This window comes from Anomaloglossus baeobatrachus, chromosome 7 (genome assembly GCF_048569485.1).
Source record: "Anomaloglossus baeobatrachus isolate aAnoBae1 chromosome 7, aAnoBae1.hap1, whole genome shotgun sequence".
NCBI lineage: Eukaryota > Metazoa > Chordata > Amphibia > Anura > Aromobatidae > Anomaloglossus > Anomaloglossus baeobatrachus.
The window spans coordinates 232,637,718-232,659,717 of NC_134359.1; positions in this window are offsets into that span (position 1 = coordinate 232,637,718).

Here is a 22,000-nt window from a genome sequence, read left to right on the forward strand (position 1 = left end):
TGCATGAGGGTGTGATGTAGAGGTGCTAGAAATAGCTTGTCACCAGTGGGGCACTAATGGAATACAACAGCCAGTTCTATGATGCCACAAAATGGCAGTATTTTGTGCTATCATTATAGCTTATTAAAAACAGAGCACGAGGTTGTCATGCAGAGGTGCTGCACATAGATTTGCAGTAGTGTGAATTGACAAAAGTACAATAGCCACGTTTAGGATACAACTAGGTACAGTGAGTGTTTGCTAGTAAAATTGCTTAGTTTAAAAAAGTTGTAGTGTGCAAATGCAGGCAGACGTGCTATGCAAATGTCTTTGCACTAGTGGGACTATAGCAAAGTCCAATAGCCACGTATAGGATGCCACTAGGTACACTGAGTGTGTGCTAGTATAATGGCTTCGTTATAATTTGTTGGAGTGTGCAACGCAGGCAGATGCGCTCTGCAAATGTCTTGGCACTAGTGGGACTATAGCAAAGTCCAATAGCCACGTATAGGATGCCACTAGGTACACTGTGTGTTTGCTAGTATAATGGATGAGTTTAAAAAAGATAGAGTGTGCAATGCAGGCAGACGTGCTGCAAATAACGTTCCAATACTGTGAATTGACAAAAGTACAATAGCCACGTTTAGGATACAACTAGGTACAGTGAGTGTTTGCTAGTATAATGGCTTCGTTATAATTAGTTGGAGTGTGCAACGCAGGCAGATGCGCTCTGCAAATGTCTTGGCACTAGTGGGATATAGCAAAGTCCAATAGCCACGTATAGGATGCCACTAGGTACACTGACTGTTTGGTAGTATAATGGCTGAGTTTAAAAAAGTTAGAGTGTGCAATGCAGGCAGACGTGCTGCAAATAACGTTCCAATACTGTGAATTGACAAAAGTACAATAGCCACGTTTAGGATGCCACTAGGTACAGTGAGTGTTTGCTAGTATAATGGCTGAGTTTAAAAAAGTTAGAGTGTGCAATGCAGGCAGACGTGCTGCAAATAACGTTCCAATACTGTGAATTGACAAAAGTACAATAGCCACGTTTAGGATGCCACTAGGTACACTGACTGTTTGCTAGTATAATGGCTGAGTTTAAAAAAGTTAGAGTGTGCAATGCAGGCAGACGTGCTGCAAATAACGTTCCAATACTGTGAATTGACAAAAGTACAATAGCCACGTTTAGGATGCCACTAGGTACACTGACTGTTTGCTAGTATAATGGCTGAGTTTAAAAAACTTGGAGTGTGCAATGCAGGCAGATGTGCTCTGCAAATGTCTTGGCACTAGTGGGACTATAGCAAAGTCCAATAGCCACGTATAGGATGCCACTAGGTACACTGAGTGTGTGCTAGTATAATGGCTTCGTTATAATTAGTTGGAGTGTGCAACGCAGGCAGATGCGCTCTGCAAATGTCTTGGCACTAGTGGGACTATAGCAAAGTCCAATAGCCACGTATAGGATGCCACTAGGTACACTGAGTGTTTGCTAGTATAATGGCTTCGTTATAATTAGTTGGAGTGTGCAACGCAGGCAGATGCGCTCTGCAAATGTCTTGGCCCTAGTGGGACTATAGCAAAGTCCAATAGCCACGTATAGGATGCCACTAGGTACACTGAGTGTTTGCTAGTATAATGGCTTAGTTATAATGAGTTGGAGTGTGCAACGCAGGCAGATGCGCTCTGCAAATGTCTTGGCACTAGTGGGACTATAGCAAAGTCCAATAGCCACGTATAGGATGCCACTAGGTACACTGAGTGTTTGCTAGTATAATGGCTTCGTTATAATTAGTTGGAGTGTGCAACGCAGGCAGATGCGCTCTGCAAATGTCTTGGCCCTAGTGGGACTATAGCAAAGTCCAATAGCCACGTATAGGATGCCACTAGGTACACTGAGTGTTTGCTAGTATAATGGCTTAGTTATAATGAGTTGGAGTGTGCAACGCAGGCAGATGCGCTCTGCAAATGTCTTGGCACTAGTGGGACTATAGCAAAGTCCAATAGCCACGTATAGGATGCCACTAGGTACACTGAGTGTTTGCTAGTATAATGGCTTAGTTATAATGAGTTGGAGTGTGCAACGCAGGCAGATGCGCTCTGCAAATGTCTTGGCACTAGTGGGACTATAGCAAAGTCCAATAGCCACGTATAGGATGCCACTAGGTACACTGAGTGTTTGCTAGTTTAATGGCTTCGTTATAATTTGTTGGAGTGTGCAACGCAGGCAGATGCGCTCTGCAAATGTCTTGGCACTAGTGGGACTATAGCAAAGTCCAATAGCCACGTATAGGATGCCACTAGGTACACTGAGTGTTTGCTAGTATAATGGCTTCGTTATAATTAGTTGGAGTGTGCAACGCAGGCAGATGCGCTCTGCAAATGTCTTGGCACTAGTGGGACTATAGCAAAGTCCAATAGCCACGTATAGGATGCCACTAGGTACACTGAGTGTTTGCTAGTATAATGGCTTCGTTATAATTAGTTGGAGTGTGCAACGCAGGCAGATGCGCTCTGCAAATGTCTTGGCCCTAGTGGGACTATAGCAAAGTCCAATAGCCACGTATAGGATGCCACTAGGAACACTGAGTGTTTGCTAGTATAATGGCTTAGTTATAATGAGTTGGAGTGTGCAACGCAGGCAGATGCGCTCTGCAAATGTCTTGGCACTAGTGGGACTATAGCAAAGTCCAATAGCCACGTATAGGATGCCACTAGGTACACTGAGTGTTTGCTAGTATAATGGCTTCGTTATAATTAGTTGGAGTGTGCAACGCAGGCAGATGCGCTCTGCAAATGTCTTGGCCCTAGTGGGACTATAGCAAAGTCCAATAGCCACGTATAGGATGCCACTAGGTACACTGAGTGTTTGCTAGTATAATGGCTTAGTTATAATGAGTTGGAGTGTGCAACGCAGGCAGATGCGCTCTGCAAATGTCTTGGCACTAGTGGGACTATAGCAAAGTCCAATAGCCACGTATAGGATGCCACTAGGTACACTGAGTGTTTGCTAGTATAATGGCTTAGTTATAATGAGTTGGAGTGTGCAACGCAGGCAGATGCGCTCTGCAAATGTCTTGGCACTAGTGGGACTATAGCAAAGTCCAATAGCCACGTATAGGATGCCACTAGGTACACTGAGTGTTTGCTAGTATAATGGCTTCGTTATAATTAGTTGGAGTGTGCAACGCAGGCAGATGCGCTCTGCAAATGTCTTGGCACTAGTGGGACTATAGCAAAGTCCAATAGCCACGTATAGGATGCCACTAGGTACACTGAGTGTTTGCTAGTATAATGGCTGAGTTTAAAAAACTTGGAGTGTGCAATGCAGGCAGATGTGCTCTGCTAATGTCTTTGCACTAGTGGGACTATAGCAAAGTCCAATAGCCACGTATAGGATGCCACTAGGTACACTGAGTGTGTGCTAGTATAATGGCTTAGTTATAATTCGTTGGAGTGTGCAACGCAGGCAGACGTGCTGCAAATGTCTTGGCACTAGTGGGACTATAGCAAAGTCCAATAGCCACGTATAGGATGCCACTAGGTACACTGAGTGTTTGCTAGTATAATGGCTTCGTTATAATTTGTTGGAGTGTGCAACGCAGGCAGATGCGCTCTGCAAATGTCTTGGCCCTAGTGGGACTATAGCAAAGTCCAATAGCCACGTATAGGATGCCACTAGGTACATAGAGTGTTTGCTAGTATAATGGCTGAGTTTAAAAAACTTGGAGTGTGCAATGCAGGCAGATGTGCTCTGCTAATGTCTTTGCACTAGTGGGACTATAGCAAAGTCCAATAGCCACAGATAGGATGCCACTAGGTGCACTGAGTGTTTGCTAGTATAATGGCTTACTTAGAATGAGTTGGAGTGTGCAGAGGACAAGAGGGTACAGTGGCAGGATTGTGGTGCTCTGGGTAGAGGAATGGAAGCCTGCCTTTCTATTCCCTCCTAATGGTGAAATGCAGGGAGGAAATCCCTGACCTGGGCTACACAGACGCTGTTGCTGTTTGCAGGACCTGTCACCTATGGCTCTCTGACCCTGCCGGTACGAGCCCTTAAAAGGACTGCTAGAATGTGCTCTCCCTAAGCTGTCTAACGCTGTGTATGCAGCGCATACAGCTGTATCGGCGATAGGACAAAGGACGGAACTGCGACAGTGATGTCTGACACCAAAGACGCAGAAGGCAGATAATGGCGATCGTGAAGAAAATGTCCGGTTTTATAATGCAGGGACATGTGACATGCAGATCCTATCACACATGCCGTTGCTTCTCTGCCTCAAAGTCCACTTAGGTGTGTGTGTGTCTGTGATTGGCTGACATGCTGGCCCGCCCCACAAGACGCGCGCGCTTAGGGAAGGAAGACAAGAAAAAAAAAAAAAAAATGGCGATCGCCATTATAGAAACAGCAGTGATCTGAAGGCGCTGTTCACGCACACTATACACTGAAATGTGATAATAGTTTGATTCACAGAGTGACTTACACTATTACAGCAGAAACCAAGCTAAGATTTAGCTGTTTTTTGGCTGCTAGAACCGTTCTCGAACGTTTCTAGAACTATCGAGCTTTTGCAAAAAGCTCGAGTTCTAGTTCGATCTAGAACATGCCCCAAAATCACTCGAGCCTAGAACTGGAGAACCACGAACCACGAACCGCGCTCAACTCTAGTCACCACAGCCACGCTCATCTATAAGGGACCATCACCAAGATTCTTTGTTGCTGTGCACTCTGTATAATGTAGTCTATTGGTACGTTTTTACTGACATGTGCTCTGTACCTGGCTCATGCGTTGGTGTAAATGGCCCAACACAGCGCAGTTGCCATGCGCAATCCACAGGCCAGCACACCATTATCCTTTATATTAGGATCCCACACATTCACATACTTAATTGTTACACTTCGCATGTCTGTTTCCTCTATCTTGTGTCTTGTGCCCTGCTAGCGCACGGTGCCAGTGCATGGGCGCAGTGTGCGTGCTGGGCACAGCCTCTTGGCATGTCTACCTCTCTGTCACCCACTTTGGCCAGTGTTCCGTGCTGGGCGCGCGTGCTGGGCCACTAGATGGCGATGTGCGCGCTCTCGATACGATTCACTGGCCAATCCCTGGTTTCCACACACCCACACACCTCCTCTGACACACCTCCTCCCATTGGGCTGGTGCTGCGCTCCGGGCGCATGCGCGGTGCGACGCGTCGCACTGCGCATGCGCGGCGTGCGCTCCACCGACTCACACTGCGTTCCACCATCCAGGAAGCAGGATGGTGGACGCTGCACTGCTCCCACTACATAAGGACACACCACCACCGCACAGTGCACGTCTCCCTGGGGCCCATACCCTATATCACCAACGCAAGGTATGTGTATTTACCTCCTTGAGCCATTAGCCTGATGGAACAGCTTATTTATGTATTCTCCATATTTCATCTAGATACGTGACACCATATATGGCTCACTAGCCTTTCCCTGTCTCTAATACTTCTAATACCTCAGGTATGTGTCTATATCAGCCCATTATTTACTTCACATATACTATTTAATACTTAAATTCATACATTTTCCATAGGGTCTCCTTGAGAACCCCAGAAGGAGTCCTTTTCATTATATGATCCCATACATTTTCACCTTTTTGGAACAATATTAAGGTAACATTGATACATTTTTATCCTACCACATGTACCTTATACTGGTTTTCCTATCCCGCCTGTAACCCCTGATGTTCATATATTTTGTCCATAGCACTGATGTTACCCTGAGGCCATTGTGAATTCCTCAGTGCAAGTATCAGTATACTATCTCTGCATTTTTCAGGTAGTTTTTTGCCTTCTCACCATTTGTTGTATAATACACAGAAGTCACTGTATATGTCTCTTTTCCCTACTTTATGCGTTAATGCAAGTATATGTGACTCTCTTGCTCAGAATATTCCTCTTTTTCTGAGGCAACTGAGAAACCATCAGTGAAGGAAACACGAGACTTTCCCTTATGCTCTCAGGTATCTACCTTTGACAGCGAAACAATCTTTTCCAGGTAGATTACTTTCCTTCAGGATGCATTATTTCACTTTAATCATATGGTTAAAACAATCCATGTATCATTCTAATGCGCATATTTATATCCACTTGCATTTAGAATTGTCTATATCCCACCCCCTCTGAAAAAGGTCACCACTACTGGTCATCTATTTACTTCAGTGCATAAGGTATAAGTGGGGAAAGACACACCTGTAGATAGTTATTGTGGAAGAATTAAACTCTTCTGATTTGCATGATTGTATGTCATGTATACGATATTCATTTGTTTTTGTCTCCTACATAGGATCACATCTTTGCTCATTTCCTTGACTGCATTATGATGTCTTCATAGTCTTGAACATATACCATACAGTTGTTCATATAGGTGGGTCATTACTGCCCTCAATTTCCAAATAACAAGTGTACTCCTTATGAGCTTTGTTCCTTTGTTAGGTTTTTATTTTTATTTTTATCTTTACTGTTTTCAACACATGGATTGTATAAGCATATGTATGTTTTTGTTTGGTTATGTGCTATCATGATGTGATCAGAGATTGTTGTTACAATGAACGCCATAATCATGCTATGTTTTTTTGTATATCTTCATGCACTAATTGTGCGTATGTTCTTGTCATATTAGATAAACTTGTCCTTGATAAAGACCTTCAAAAGGTCGAAACGTCGGACGGATGAATTATTATCACTTTTTTGATCTATGCACAAAATAAAACCATTTAAGCATTTCAAGATTTTCTCTTCTTCATATATTCTCCAAGTGTGCCGGAATTATTCTCTATGAGACACAGATATAGGCATGGGACGCCCTTCTAAAATCATGTAAAACACCGCAAGGTGACTCCAAGCGGAGTCTCCCTTTTTTCCAAAAATTGGGCCCCACACACACCCACCCATTCAGTGGCAGCACTTGTGCCCTAGTTGTACACTTTACAGCTAGATTTGCATCAAACACATTCAAAAATACGCCATTCTTAACTGTCCCCAGGATGACACCGGGGTAGGTAGCAAAGTCTTTGCTGCACCATGACTTGTTCATCTTGGCTCCTTCTAAAAAACAATGTAAGCAAGGGTTACTCCAAGCGGAGTCTCCCTTTTTTCCAAAAATTGTGCTCCACACACCCACCCATTCAGTGGCAGCACTTGTGCCCTAGTTGTACACTTCACAGCTAAATTTGCATCAAGCACATTCAAAAATACGCCATACTTAACCGTCCCCAGGATGACACCGGGGTAGGTAGCTAAGTTTTTCCTGATCCCAGCTCTGTTCATCTTGGATCATTTTTAAAAAACACAGCAAGCAAGGGTTACTCCAAGCGGAGTCTCCCTTTTTTTCCAAAAATTGTGCCCCACACACACCCACCCATTCAGTGGCAGCACTTGTGCCCTAGTTGTACACTTCACAGCTAGATTTGCATTAAGCACATTCAAAAATATGCCATTCTTAACTGTCCCCAGGATGACACCGGGGTAGGTAGCAAAGTTTTTGCTGAACCATGACTTGTTCATCTTGGCTCCTTTTAAAAAACAATGTAAGCAAGGGTTACTCCAAGCGGAGTCTCCCTTTTTTCCAAAAATAGGGCCACACAGACACCCAATCAGTGGCAGCACTTGTGCCCTAGTTGCAAACAGGATGTTTTGATTTGCATCAAGCACCTTCCAAATCCACAAGCATTTACTCTCCCCAGGATGACACAGGGGTAGTAAATTCCTTGTGGGTCCATGACTTGTTCATTTTGATGAACGTTAGTCTAACCACATTGTCACTGGACAGACGTGTGCGCTTATCTGTCAGCACACACCCAGCAAAACTGAAGACACGTTCAGAGACAACGCTGGCAGCTGGACACGACAAAATCTCCAAGGCGTAAGTGGAGAGCTCTGGCCATTTTTCAAGATTGAAGCCCAAAATGAGCAAGGCTCCATTTGCAAAGTAATGGCATCGATGTTCATTTGGAGATACTCCTGTATCATCCTCTCCAGCCGTTGACTATGTGTTAGACTTGTTGTCTCTCTTGGCCTTGCAAAGGAGGGTCTAAAAAAGTTATGAAAAGATTCCATAAAATTGCTGTTACCAGCACCAGATACAGTCCTACTGGTACGGGTAGACTGTTGAAGATGACGAGACCGTCCCATGTTTGTCAAGTTACAACTGGGAGATTCACTCCCTGCACCTGCACGGTTGTTTGGTGGAAAAGCCGAGTTAAGATCGAGTAACAGCTTCTGCTGATACTCCTGCATACGTGCGTCCCTTTCTATGGCTGGAATTATGTCACAAAATTTGGACTTGTACCGGGGATCTAATAGTGTGGCAAGCCAATAGTCATCATCACTTCTAATTTTGACAATACGAGGGTCATGTTGGAGGTAGTGCAGCAAGAAAGCACTCATGTGTCTTGCGCAGCCATGCGGACCAAGTCCACGCTGTGTTTGTGGCATAGAGGTGCTAACCGTTCTTTCTTCCTCTGACATCTCCCCCCAACCTCTTTCAACTGAAATTTGACCAAGGTCTCCCTCATCCGCTGAGTCTTCCATGTCCATGGACAGTTCGTCCTCCATTTCTTCATGTTCTCCTGCACCTTCCTCAACATTTCACCTGCTACCATGCACCTTTGTTGATCCCTGTCCCCCATGGTACCATGCCTGCCGCGTTGGTGATGATGAACGTCTGGACCTTGGTGATATTGTTGTGTCTTGCGCATATGAATCCTCCTGTAGTTCCTCCCCTTCCTGTTGTCCCACCCCCTGACTCCGAATAGTGTTTAGTGTGTGCTCCAGCATGTAAATGACTGGAATTGTCATGCTGATAATGGCATTGTCAGCGCCAAACATATTCGTCGCCATGTCGAAACTGTGCAGAAGGGTGCATAGGTCCTTGATCTGAGACCACTCCATCAGGGTGATCTTCCCCACCTCTGCATCTCGTTGGCCCAGGCTATACGTCATGACGTATTGCACCAGGGCTCGGCGGTGCTGCCACAGTCGCTGTAACATGTGGAGTCGAATTCCAGTGTGTCGGCACATCGCATTTCAGGCGATGAACCAGCATCCCGAAAGACTTCTGGAGCGATGCAAGTCGCTCAGCTGCGGCGCTTGAACGGCGGAAGTTAGCAGACAGTTTTCGTGCCCTGGTAAGAAGGCCATCTAGGCCGGGATAGTGTGTTAAAAATTGCTGGACAACAAGGTTCAACACGTGAGCCATACAAGGTACGTGTGTCACCTTGCCCAGGCGAAGGGCCGCACCCAGGTTTACAGCATTGTCGCACACGGCCTTACCAGGCTGCAGGTTGAGTGGAGACAACCATTTATTAAACTCGGACCGCAGAGCTGACCACAACTCCTCAGCTGTGTGACTCTTATTCCCAAGACATGTCAAGCTAAAGACCGCCTGATGACGTTGCGCTCTGCTGCCAGCATAGTAATGAGGGGTGCGTGATTCCTTCTGCTCAGTGAGAACGCTGGTGGCCTGACCAGGCAGGCTTGGGGCGGAGGTGGAGGACACAGATGAGGTGGAGGAGGCAGAAGCAGTGGCGGAACTTGGACAGACAGAGGATTGACACACAAGTCGTGGGGACGGCAAGACTTGTGCAGCAGACCCTTCACAATCTATCACCATAGTTATCCAGTGCCCAGTCAGCAACACGTAACGTCCCTGTCCATGCTTACTGGTCCAAGTATCGGTGGTAAAATGCACCCGTTCACACACAGAGTTTCTCAAGGAAGCGGTGATGTTGTGTGCGACATGCTGGTGTAGCGCGGGCACACCTTTCTTAGAGAAGTAGTGGCGACTGATCATCTGGTACTGGGGCACAGCGACAGACATAAGGTCTCTAAAATCCTGTGTGTCCACCAGGCGGAAAGGCAGCATTTCGGTAGCCAAGAGCTTACAGAGGGATAAAGTCAACCTCTTAGCTTTGTCATGGGTCGCAGGAAATGGCCTTTTATTTGTCCACATCTGAGGGACAGAGATCTGGCTGCTGTGTGTAGATGTTGTTGAGTAGGGTGTCCCTGGAAAAATGCAGGTTTGTGAGGAGAGTGCAGGCGGAACATGATGTTGCCTTCATCCAACATTGGTGCTATCGATGTCTGAGAGAGCTGTACACACGCACTTGTTTCCCCTTCCAAACCAACTGACGACCTACCAAGCAAACTGCCTGTTGCGGTTACAGTGGTGGAAGTTGTGCGTGGAAAACCAGGTGTGACAGCTGTCCCCACAGTCCTAGAAGATGAAGAGCGCGCGGATGCACTAGAAGGGGCAGGCGGTGGATGGTTCGCTCCGCTAATCGCATTGCAGCACGGTGAGCTTCCTACTGGGACATATGATATTTATTCATGTGACGATTCATGGAAGAAGTTGTCAAACTGCTGAGGTTTTGCCCTCTACTAACAGAATCACGACAAATTTTACAGATCACATAATTTGGGCGATCTTTTGCTATGTCAAAAAAGGACCAGGCTAGGCAAGGCTTAGAGGGCATGCGACCTGCTGAGCCCCCCCGACTAGTGCTCAGAGGCAGAGTGGTGGCTGAGGATGCAGTTGTAGACATTCTACCAGTGCTCCGACTCTGTCCAGGAAGGCGCAAGGTAACTTCGTCGTCGGTTGCATCCTCCTCCACCGCCTCTGTTGACCTCCTCGAGTGCCTGACTGTGGGTTGACAGTAGGTGGGATCTAGAACTTCCTCATCAATTGTTGTGTTTGCACTCCCCTCACCCTCAGGCCAAGCCTCTTCTTGCCCTGACCGAATATTTAAGTTGTCATCCCAATCTGGTATCTGCATCTCATCGTCATCAGTATGTTCCTCATTGTCTATAACCACAGGTTTTACAGTTTGTGACAAAAGGTCAACATTATGCTCTGAAACTTGGTCCTCACGGCCTTAATCAGAGTCACAAAGGTTCTAGGCATCACTGCAGACCATTTTCTGGTCTGTACTCACTGTAGCTTGGGAGCAGACCTCTGATTCCCAGGCTATAGTGTGACTGAACAGCTCTGCAGACTCAGCCATCTCACTTCCACCATACTGTGCAGGGCTGATGGAGACTTCAGAGCTGGGAGAAAGCAAGTTTGATTGGGATGACAACTCAGAGGACTGGTGTTTTTTGGATGCGGTAGTTGAGGTGGCTGAGAGGGCACTTGTTGGACCACTTGAGATCCATTCAAGCATTTTCCTTTTTTGGCCATCATCTACCTTTGTTCCTGTTGTTCGTGTCCGTAAAAAAGGGAGCACATCGGATTGTCAACAGTAAGTAGTAGACATCTTACTTTTGCTGGTAGATGGTCTATCTTCAGCAGATGTTAATGGAGCTTTGCCACCTTCCCCACAGACAAACCCTTTTTTTCCTTTTCCAACACGCCTCTTCCCCTTTCCACCAGCTTCTGTCATTTTGCCACTCATGTTGATTGCGACAAGATTGTGCACTTAAAATGTGGTAGTAAAAATTGAGAGGTGGTGTAGATTGCAGCGGTGGTCTAGCTTTATTAACAGCAGAATAATAAAGAATAATTATCCCTGACAATGCAACTACGGCCCTTAAACTGGCAGCATAAATTGCTAGTATAATGGCTTAGTAACAATGAGTTTGAGTGTGCAATGCAGGCAGACATGCTGCAAATATCTTTGCACTTGTGGGACGATACAGAAGTCCAACAGCCACGTTTAGGATGCCACTAAGTTCACTCAGTGTTTGCTAGTATAATGGCTTAGTTATAATGACTTTGAGTGTGCAATGCAGGCAGACGTGCTGCAAATATCTTTGCACTAGTGGGACGATACAGAAGTCCAACAGCCACGTTTAGGATGCCACTAAGTTCACTCAGTGTTTGCTAGTATAATGGCTTAGTAACAATGAGTTTGAGTGTGCAATGCAGGCAGACGTGCTGCAAATATCTTTGCACTACTGGGGCAATACAGCAGTCCAACAGCCACGTTTAGGATGCCACTAAGTTCACTCAGTGTTTGCTGGTATAATGGCTTAGTAACAATGAGTTTGAGTGTGCAATGCAGGCAGACGTGCTGCAAATATCTTTGCATTTGTGGGACGATACAGAAGTTCAACAGCCACGTTTAGGATGCCACTAAGTTCACTCAGTGTTTGCTAGTATAATGGCTTAGTTATAATGACTTTGAGTGTGCAATGCAGGCAGACGTGCTGCAAATATCTTTGCACTAGTGGGACGATACAGAAGTCCAACAGCCACGTTTAGGATGCCACTAAGTTCACTCAGTGTTTGCTAGTATAATGGCTTAGTAACAATGAGTTTCAGTGTGCAATGCAGGCAGACGTGCTGCAAATATCTTTGCACTTGTGGGACGATACAGAAGTCCAACAGCCACGTTTAGGATGCCACTAAGTTCACTCAGTGTTTGCTAGTATAATGGCTTAGTTATAATGACTTTGAGTGTGCAATGCAGGCAGACGTGATGCAAATATAGTTGCACTAGTGGGACGATACAGAAGTCCAACAGCCACGTTTAGGATGCCACTAAGTTCACTCAGTGTTTGCTAGTGTAATGGCTTAGTAACAATGAGTTTGAGTGTGCAATGCAGGCAGACGTGCTGCAAATATCTTTGCACTTGTGGGACGATACAGAGGTCTAACAGCCACGTTTAGGATGCCACTAAGTTCACTCAGTGTTTGCTAGTATAATGGCTTAGTTATAGTGACTTTGATTGTGCAATGCAGGCAGACGTGCTGGAAATATCTTTGCACTAGTGGGACGATACAGAAGTCCAACAGCCACGTTTAGGATGCCACTAAGTTCACTCAGTGTTTGCTAGAATAATGGCTTAGTAACAATAAGTTTGAGTGTGCAATGCAGGCAGATGTGCTGCAAATATCTTTGCACTTGTGGGACGATACAGAAGTCCAACAGCCACGTTTAGGATGCCACTAAGTTCACTCAGTGTTTGCTAGTATAATGGCTTAGTTATAATGACTTTGAGTGTGCAATGCAGGCAGACGTGCTGCAAATATCTTTGCACTTGTGAGACGATACAGAAGTCCAACAGCCACGTTTAGGATGCCACTAAGTTCACTCAGTGTTTGCTAGTATAATGGCTTAGTTATAATGACTTTGAGTGTGCAATGCAGGCAGACGTGCTGCAAATATCTTTGCACTAGTGGGACGATACAGAAGTCCAACAGCCACGTTTAGGATGCCACTAAGTTCACTCAGTGTTTGCTAGTATAATGGCTTAGTAACAATGAGTTTGAGTGTGCAATGCAGGCAGACGTGCTGCAAATATCTTTGCACTTGTGGGACGATACAGAAGTCCAACAGACACGTTTAGGATGCCACTAAGTTCACTCAGTGTTTGCTAGTATAATGGCTTAGTTATAATGACTTTGAGTGTGCAATGCAGGCAGACGTGCTGCAAATATCTTTGCACTAGTGGGACGATACAGAAGTCCAACAGCCACGTTTAGGATGCCACTAAGTTCACTCAGTGTTTGCTAGTATAATGGCTTAGTAACAATGAGTTTGAGTGTGCAATGCAGGCAGACGTGCTGCAAATATCTTTGCACTTGTGGGACGATACAGAAGTCCAACAGCCACGTTTAGGATGCCACTAAGTTCACTCAGTGTTTGCTAGTATAATGGCTTAGTTATAGTGACTTTGAGTGTGCAATGCAGGCAGACGTGCTGCAAATATCTTTGCACTAGTGGGACGATACAGAAGTCCAACAGCCATGTTTAGGATGCCACTTAGTTCACTCAGTGTTTGCTAGTATAATGGCTTAGTAACAATGAGTTTGAGTGTGCAATGCAGGCAGATGTGCTGCAAATATCTTTGCACCTGTGGGACGATACAGAAGTCCAACAGCCACGTTTAGGATGCCACTAAGTTCACTCAGTGTTTGCTAGTATAATGGCTTAGTTATAATGACTTTGAGTGTGCAATGCAGGCAGACGTGCTGCAAATATCTTTGCACTAGTGGGACGATACAGAAGTCCAACAGCCATGTTTAGGATGCCACTTAGTTCACTCAGTGTTTGCTAGTATAATGGCTTAGTAACAATGAGTTTGAGTGTGCAATGCAGGCAGATGTGCTGCAAATATCTTTGCACCTGTGGGACGATACAGAAGTCCAACAGCCACGTTTAGGATGCCACTAAGTTCACTCAGTGTTTGCTAGTATAATGGCTTAGTTATAATGACTTTGAGTGTGCAATGCAGGCAGACGTGCTGCAAATATCTTTGCACTAGTGGGACGATACAGAAGTCCAACAGCCACGTTTAGGATGCCACTAAGTTCACTCAGTGTTTGCTAGTATAATGGCTTAGTAACAATGAGTTTGAGTGTGCAATGCAGGCAGAAGTGCTGCAAATATCTTTGCACTTGTGGGACGATACAGTAGTTCAACAGCCACGTTTAGGATGCCACTAAGTTCACTCAGTGTTTGCTAGTATAATGGCTTAGTTATAATGACTTTGAGTGTGCAATGCAGGCAGACGTGCTGCAAATATCTTTGCACTAGTGGGACGATACAGAAGTCCAACAGCCATGTTTAGGATGCCACTTAGTTCACTCAGTGTTTGCTAGTATAATGGCTTAGTAACAATGAGTTTGAGTGTGCAATGCAGGCAGATGTGCTGCAAATATCTTTGCACCTGTGGGACGATACAGAAGTCCAACAGCCACGTTTAGGATGCCACTAAGTTCACTCAGTGTTTGCTAGTATAATGGCTTAGTTATAATGACTTTGAGTGTGCAATGCAGGCAGACGTGCTGCAAATATCTTTGCACTAGTGGGACGATACAGAAGTCCAACAGCCACGTTTAGGATGCCACTAAGTTCACTCAGTGTTTGCTAGTATAATGGCTTAGTAACAATGAGTTTGAGTGTGCAATGCAGGCAGACGTGCTGCAAATATCTTTGCACTTGTGGGACGATACAGTAGTTCAACAGCCACGTTTAGGATGCCACTAAGTTCACTCAGTGTTTGCTAGTATAATGGCTTAGTAACAATGAGTTTGAGTGTGCAATGCAGGCACACGTGCTGCAAATATCTTTGCACTTGTGGGACGATACAGAAGTCCAACAGCCACGTTTAGGATGCCACTAAGTTCACTCAGTGTTTGCTAGTATAATGGCTTAGTAACTATGAGTTTGAGTGTGCAATGCAGGCAGACGTGCTGCAAATATCTTTGCACTACTGGGGCAATACAGCAGTCCAACAGCCACGTTTAGGATGCCACTAAGTTCACTCAGTGTTTGCTAGTATAATGGCTTAGTTATAGTGACTTTGAGTGTGCAATGCAGGCAGACGTGCTGCAAATATCTTTGCACTACTGGGGCAATACAGCAGTCCGACAGCCACGTTTAGGATGCCACTAAGTTCACTCAGTGTTTGCTAGTATAATGGCTTAGTAACAATGAGTTTGAGTGTGCAATGCAGGCAGACGTGCTGCAAATATCTTTGCACTTGTGGGATGATACAGAAGTTCAACAGCCACATTTAGGATGCCACTAAGTTCACTCAGTGTTTGCTAGTATAATGGCTTAGTTATAATGACTTTGAGTGTGCAATGCAGGCAGACGTGCTGCAAATATCTTTGCACTAGTGGGACGATACAGAAGTCCAACAGCCACGTTTAGGATGCCACTAAGTTCACTCAGTGTTTGCTAGTATAATGGCTTAGTAACAATGAGTTTGAGTGTGCAATGCAGGCAGACGTGCTGCAAATATCTTTGCATTTGTGGGACGATACAGAAGTTCAACAGCCACGTTTAGGATGCCACTAAGTTCACTCAGTGTTTGCAAGTATAATGGCTTAGTTATAATGACTTTGAGTGTGCAATGCAGGCAGACGTGCTGCAAATATCTTTGCACTACTGGGGCAATACAGCAGTCCAACAGCCACGTTTAGGATGCCACTAAGTTCACTCAGTGTTTGCTAGTATAATGGCTTAGTAACAATGAGTTTGAGTGTGCAATGCAGGCAGACGTGCTGCAAATATCTTTGCATTTGTGGGACGATACAGAAGTCTAACAGCTACGTTTAGGATGCCACTAAGTTCACTCAGTGTTTGCTAGTATAATGGCTTAGTTATAGTGACTTTGAGTGTGCAATGCAGGCAGACGTGCTGGAAATATCTTTGCACTAGTGGGACGATACAGAAGTCCAACAGCCACGTTTAGGATGCCACTAAGTTCACTCAGTGTTTGCTAGAATAATGGCTTAGTAACAATAAGTTTGAGTGTGCAATGCAGGCAGATGTGCTGCAAATATCGTTGCACTTGTGGGACGATACAGAAGTCCAACAGCCACGTTTAGGATGCCACTAAGTTCACTCAGTGTTTGCTAGTATAATGGCTTAGTTATAATGAGTTTGAGTGTGCAATGCAGGCAGACGTGCTGCAAATATCTTTGCACTTGTGGGACGATACAGAAGTCCAACAGCCACATTTAGGATGCCACTAAGTTCACTCAGTGTTTGCTAGTATAATTGCTTAGTAACAATGAGTTTGAGTGTGCAATGCAGGCAGACGTGCTGCAAATATCTTTGCACTAGTGGGACGATACAGAAGTCCAACAGCCACGTTTAGGATGCCACTAAGTTCACTCAGTGTTTGCTAGTATAATGGCTTAGTAACAATGAGTTTGAGTGTGCAATGCAGGCAGATGTGCTGCAAATTTCTTTGCACTTGTGGGACGATACAGAAGTCCAACAGCCACGTTTAGGATGCCACTAAGTTCACTCAGTGTTTGCTAGTATAATGGCTTAGTTATAATGACTTTGAGTGTGCAATGCAGGCAGACGTGCTGCAAATATCTTTGCACTAGTGGGACGATACAGAAGTCCAACAGCCACGTTTAGGATGCCACTAAGTTCACTCAGTGTTTGCTAGTATAATGGCTTAGTAATAGTGATGAGCGAGCATGCTTGTCACTACTCGGTACTCGCACGAGTATCACTGTACTCGGGCTGCTCGGCGGGGACCGAGTAATCTCGCGATACTCGTGCTTTACTCGTGGTCTTCATTTCTGCATGTTGGCGCTCTTTTGAGAGCCAGCCCTCATGCAGGGATTGGCTGGCAGACCACTGCAATGCCACAGCCCTGTTAGTTGTGGAATTGCAGTGATTGGCCGGCCTGCACAGCGTCACCGAGCCTTTATATCGGCCGGCGCGCTGTGCTCTGCTCACAGCTATTCTGACAGTGAGTGTAGGGAGAGTGTCGCTGATTCAGGGAAAGCTTTGCGGCCCTTTATAGCTTTTTCAGTTGCAGGGCTGCAAACAGTGTGACCAAAAGTCCTTCTCAGGACTATTCTAGTTGTATACAGGCAGGCAGGGTATAGCCAGGTCGGAGTACAGTAGCAGAGTCCTTCTCAGGACTATTGTTGCTATATACAGGCAGGGTATAGCCAGGTCTGAATACAGGCTAGTGACCAAAAGAGTCCTTGTCAGGACTATTGTAGCAGTATACAGGCAGGCAGGCAGGCAGGCAGGGTAGTGGTGACCGTATACCAGCCTTCATATCTGGGGCTGGTGTACACAGTGTAAAACAGTCCAGATAGTGTCTGACTTGTCTGTACTGTAATTGTCGCTCCCCAAAAAAACCTGTTAGTAGGTTATTATTGCGTCCGTGCTTGGTTTTTAAAACCGCACGTGTGTGCCTGTTGGTGGCAGCGTACAGGTGCACTGGTGTGCGTTTACCAAACTATTATATAACGCACAAGTGTAGTGTATAATACACGTCAGTCAGCAGTGGCTGATAGTGTCAGAGTTCTTAATTTTTGCTCCTAAAACCTGTGTTAGGTTATTATTGCGTCCGTGCTTGGTTTTTAAAACCGCACGTGTGTGCCTGTTGGTGGCAGCGTACAGGTGCACTGGTGTGCGTTTACCAAACTATTATATAACGCACAAGTGTAGTGTATAATACACGTCAGTCAGCAGTGGCTGATAGTGTCAGAGTTCTTAATTTTTGCTCCTAAAACCTGTGTTAGGTTATTATTGCGTCCGTGCTTGGTTTTTAAAACCGCACGTGTGTGCCTGTTGGTGGCAGCGTACAGGTGCACTGGTGTGCGTTTACCAAACTATTATATAACGCACAAGTGTAGTGTATAATACACGTCAGTCAGCAGTGGCTGATAGTGTCAGAGTTCTTAATTTTTGCTCCTAAAACCTGTGTTAGGTTATTATTGCGTCCGTGCTTGGTTTTTAAAACCGCACGTGTGTGCCTGTTGGTGGCAGCGTACAGGTGCACTGGTGTGCGTTTACCAAACTATTATATAACGCACAAGTGTAGTGTATAATACACGTCAGTCAGCAGTGGCTGATAGTGTCAGAGTTCTTAATTTTTGCTCCTAAAACCTGTGTTAGGTTATTATTGCGTCCGTGCTTGGTTTTTAAAACCGCACGTGTGTGCCTGTTGGTGGCAGCGTACAGGTGCACTGGTGTGCGTTTACCAAACTATTATATAACGCACAAGTGTAGTGTATAATACACGTCAGTCAGCAGTGGCTGATAGTGTCAGAGTTCTTAATTTTTGCTCCTAAAACCTGTGTTAGGTTATTATTGCGTCCGTGCTTGGTTTTTAAAACCGCACGTGTGTGCCTGTTGGTGGCAGCGTACAGGTGCACTGGTGTGCAATTTCCAGAAACTTTGATATAACGCACAAGTAGTGAATATACACGTCAGCAGTGCACAGCATTGCAAAATGCGCAAGGGCATTGGCAAGGAACAAGGAAGTGGACGTGATGGTGGTGCAGGCAGAGGCCGAGGTCGTGGGCAAGCTCTAATTTCGCCACAACAAAGGGCCACATCTAGTCGCTCGCACGTCCTGTCCCAAATTCTTGGGGACCGCAGCAGTACACCGCTCTTGAACCAAGACCAGTGTCAACAGGTTGTTAGTTGGATAGCGGATAATGCTTCCAGTCAGATTGGCACCACCACAAACACTCTGTCTTCCACACGGTCAAGTGTCAGTAGCCGTGATACTGCACCGCACATTTCTGAACCTGATCCTCCTTCCTACCACCAGGCTGAGTACACGTCCTCCTCGGACATTAATGATCCCACACTTGGACACTCGGAAGAGCTGTTCACGTTTCCATTCACACATTCTGGCCTCTCGCCAGCTCATATTGAAGTGGGTCATGAGGAGATCGTCTGTACAGATAGCCAAATATTTGAGCAGCCACGTTCTCACGAAGTTGGCAACGTGTCTCAACAAGTGGTGGACGATGATGAGACACAATTGTCAGCAAGTCAGGAGGAGGAGCAGGGTGCGGAAGAGGAAGACGACGTGGTGGATGATCCAGTAACTGACCCAACCTGGCAGGAGGATATGCAGAGCGAGGACAGCAGTGCACAGGGGGAGGGAGGCGTAGCATCACAACAGGCAGTAAGAAGCAGGGTGGTGGTCCCAGGCAGAAGTCAGGCAACCGTTCCCCGTAACAACACGACGACACAAGGTGCCTGTACAAATGTTAGGTCTTCACGAGTCTGGCAGTTTTTTAAGTTGGATCCAGATGATTCAAAAAAGGCCATTTGCAACACCTGCCGTGCCAGCATCAGCAGGGGTACCAAAACTAGCAGCCTGACCACCACCAGCATGATCAGGCACATGTCAGCCAAGCACCCGACTTTGTGGGAAGTACAACAGAGTCGAGGAGCAGTGCTTGCTGATGTCACTGCTACGTCTTCGCTGGTTGTGCATGCGAGCCAATCCTCTGTCCATGCTGCCTGCGAACAAGCCTCCTCCACTCCTGCACCTGCAGTTGCCTACGCAGAAAGAACACCATCATCAAGCACGTCCTTGTCCCAGCGCAGCGTTCAGTTATCCATTCAGCAAACCTTTGAACGCAGGCGCAAATACACTGCCAACACCCCACATGCCACAGTTCTAAATGCTAACATTTCGCGACTGCTTGCGCTGGAAATGTTGCCTTTTAGGCTGGTGGAGACAGAAGCATTCCGTGACCTGATGGCGGCAGCTGTCCCACGTTACTCGGTCCCCAGCCGCCACTATTTCTCCCGGTGTGCCGTCCCCGCGTTGCATAACCACGTGTCACAAAACATCACACGTGCCCTGAACAACGCTGTTTCACCCAAAGTCCACCTAACCACAGACACGTGGACAAGTGCTTGTGGGCAAGGCCGCTACATCTCGTTGACGGCACACTGGGTTAATATTGTGGAAGCTGGGACCCAGTCTGAGCGAGGGACGGAACACGTCCTTCCCACACCAAGGTTTGCAGGCCCTACCTCAGTCAGTGTTTCACCCACACTCTACAGCTCCGGAATGTCATGCTCTTCAGCCTCCTCCTCCTCCTGCGCATCCTCATCCACTGTGCCCTCCACACCAGTCACAAGCTGGAAGCACTGCAGCACTGCCTCGGCGAAGCGGCAACAGGCTGTGCTGAAGCTAATCTGCATAGGTGACAAACCCCACAATGCAGAAGAGCTGTGGACAGCTCTGAAACAGCAGGCAGATCACTGGCTCACACCTCTGAACCTAAAGCCAGGAAAGGTCGTTTGTGACAATGGCCGGAACCTGGTGGCGGCTTTGAGGCGAGGCCAGCTGACACATGTTCCATGCGTGGCCCATGTGCTCAACCTCGTGGTTCAGCGGTTTATAAAGTCATACCCAGAGCTGTCTGATCTGCTGGTAAAAGTTCGCCGCCTGTCTGCACATTTTCGAAAGTCACCTACTGCTTCAGCCGGCCTTGCCGGCTTTCAGCGCCGTTTGCATCTTCCGGCTCACAGACTGGTGTGTGATGTCCCCACGCGTTGGAATTCAACTCTGCACATGTTGGTCAGGATATGTGAGCAGAAGAGGGCAGTTGTTGAGTACCTGCATCACCTAAGCCGTCGGGAAATGGGTCAAACTCCACACATAACACCTGAGGAGTGGAGATGGATGTCAGACCTATGTACCATCCTCCAAAACTTTGAGGACTCCACCAAGATGGTGAGTGGTGATGACGCCATTATTAGCGTCACCATACCGCTACTCTGCCTTCTAAAACGGTCCCTTTTGAAAAACAAACATGATGCATTGCAGGCGGAGCGCGATGAGTTGCAGCAAGAAACAGTAGTGGGTGTGGGTGATAACACACAGCCCAGCCTCGTCTCATCACAACGTGCAGTGGAGGACTATGACGAGGAGGAGGATGAAGACATGGAGCAACTCTCCGGCCAAATTGAGGATATGACATGCACACCAGTCATATCCTCGATTCAGCGTGGCTGGCCAGAGGACAGGGTAGATGAGGAGGAGGAGGAGGAGGAGGAGGAGGAGGACAGCATGTTCAGTCATCTTGTTGGTCAGGCTACTGAAGTCCTGGCTGTTAAGAGTCTGGCGCACATGGCTGACTTTATGGTAAGCTGCCTGTCTCGTGACCCTCGCGTTAAGAACATCTTGGCCGACAATCATTACTGGTTGGTAACACTGTTAGACCCACGCTACAAGGAGAACTTTTTGTCTCTTATTCCCGTGGATGAGAGGTCAACCAAAATGCAGCAGTTTCGGAAGGCCATACTCACGGAAGTAGGCAAAGCATTCCCCTCACAAAACGCTAGCGGCATAGGTCAGGAATCAGTGGACAACCGAGGCGTACAGCCGAGAGAGGCACAAGTCCAATCCGCCAGAGGTAGGGGAACAGTCTTTAAGATGTGGGACAGTTTTCTCAGCCCCTCACGTACCACAGCCCCTGAGGTGCGGGGTAGTGCCACAAGAAATCCTAAGTTTGCCCAGATGCTGAAGGAGTACCTTGCAGATCGAACAACTGTACTCCGACATTCCTCTGTGCCTTACAATTATTGGGTATCCAAGCTGGACACGTGGCATGAATTGGCTCTCTACGCCTTGGAAGTCCTGGCCTGCCCTGCTGCTAGCGTTTTGTCAGAGCGTGTTTTTAGTGCCGCAGGTGGAATCATTACAGATAAACGCACCCGCCTGTCAACTGAAAATGCTGACAGGCTGACTCTGATAAAGATGAACAAGGGTTGGATTGGGCCAGACTTCACCACACCAC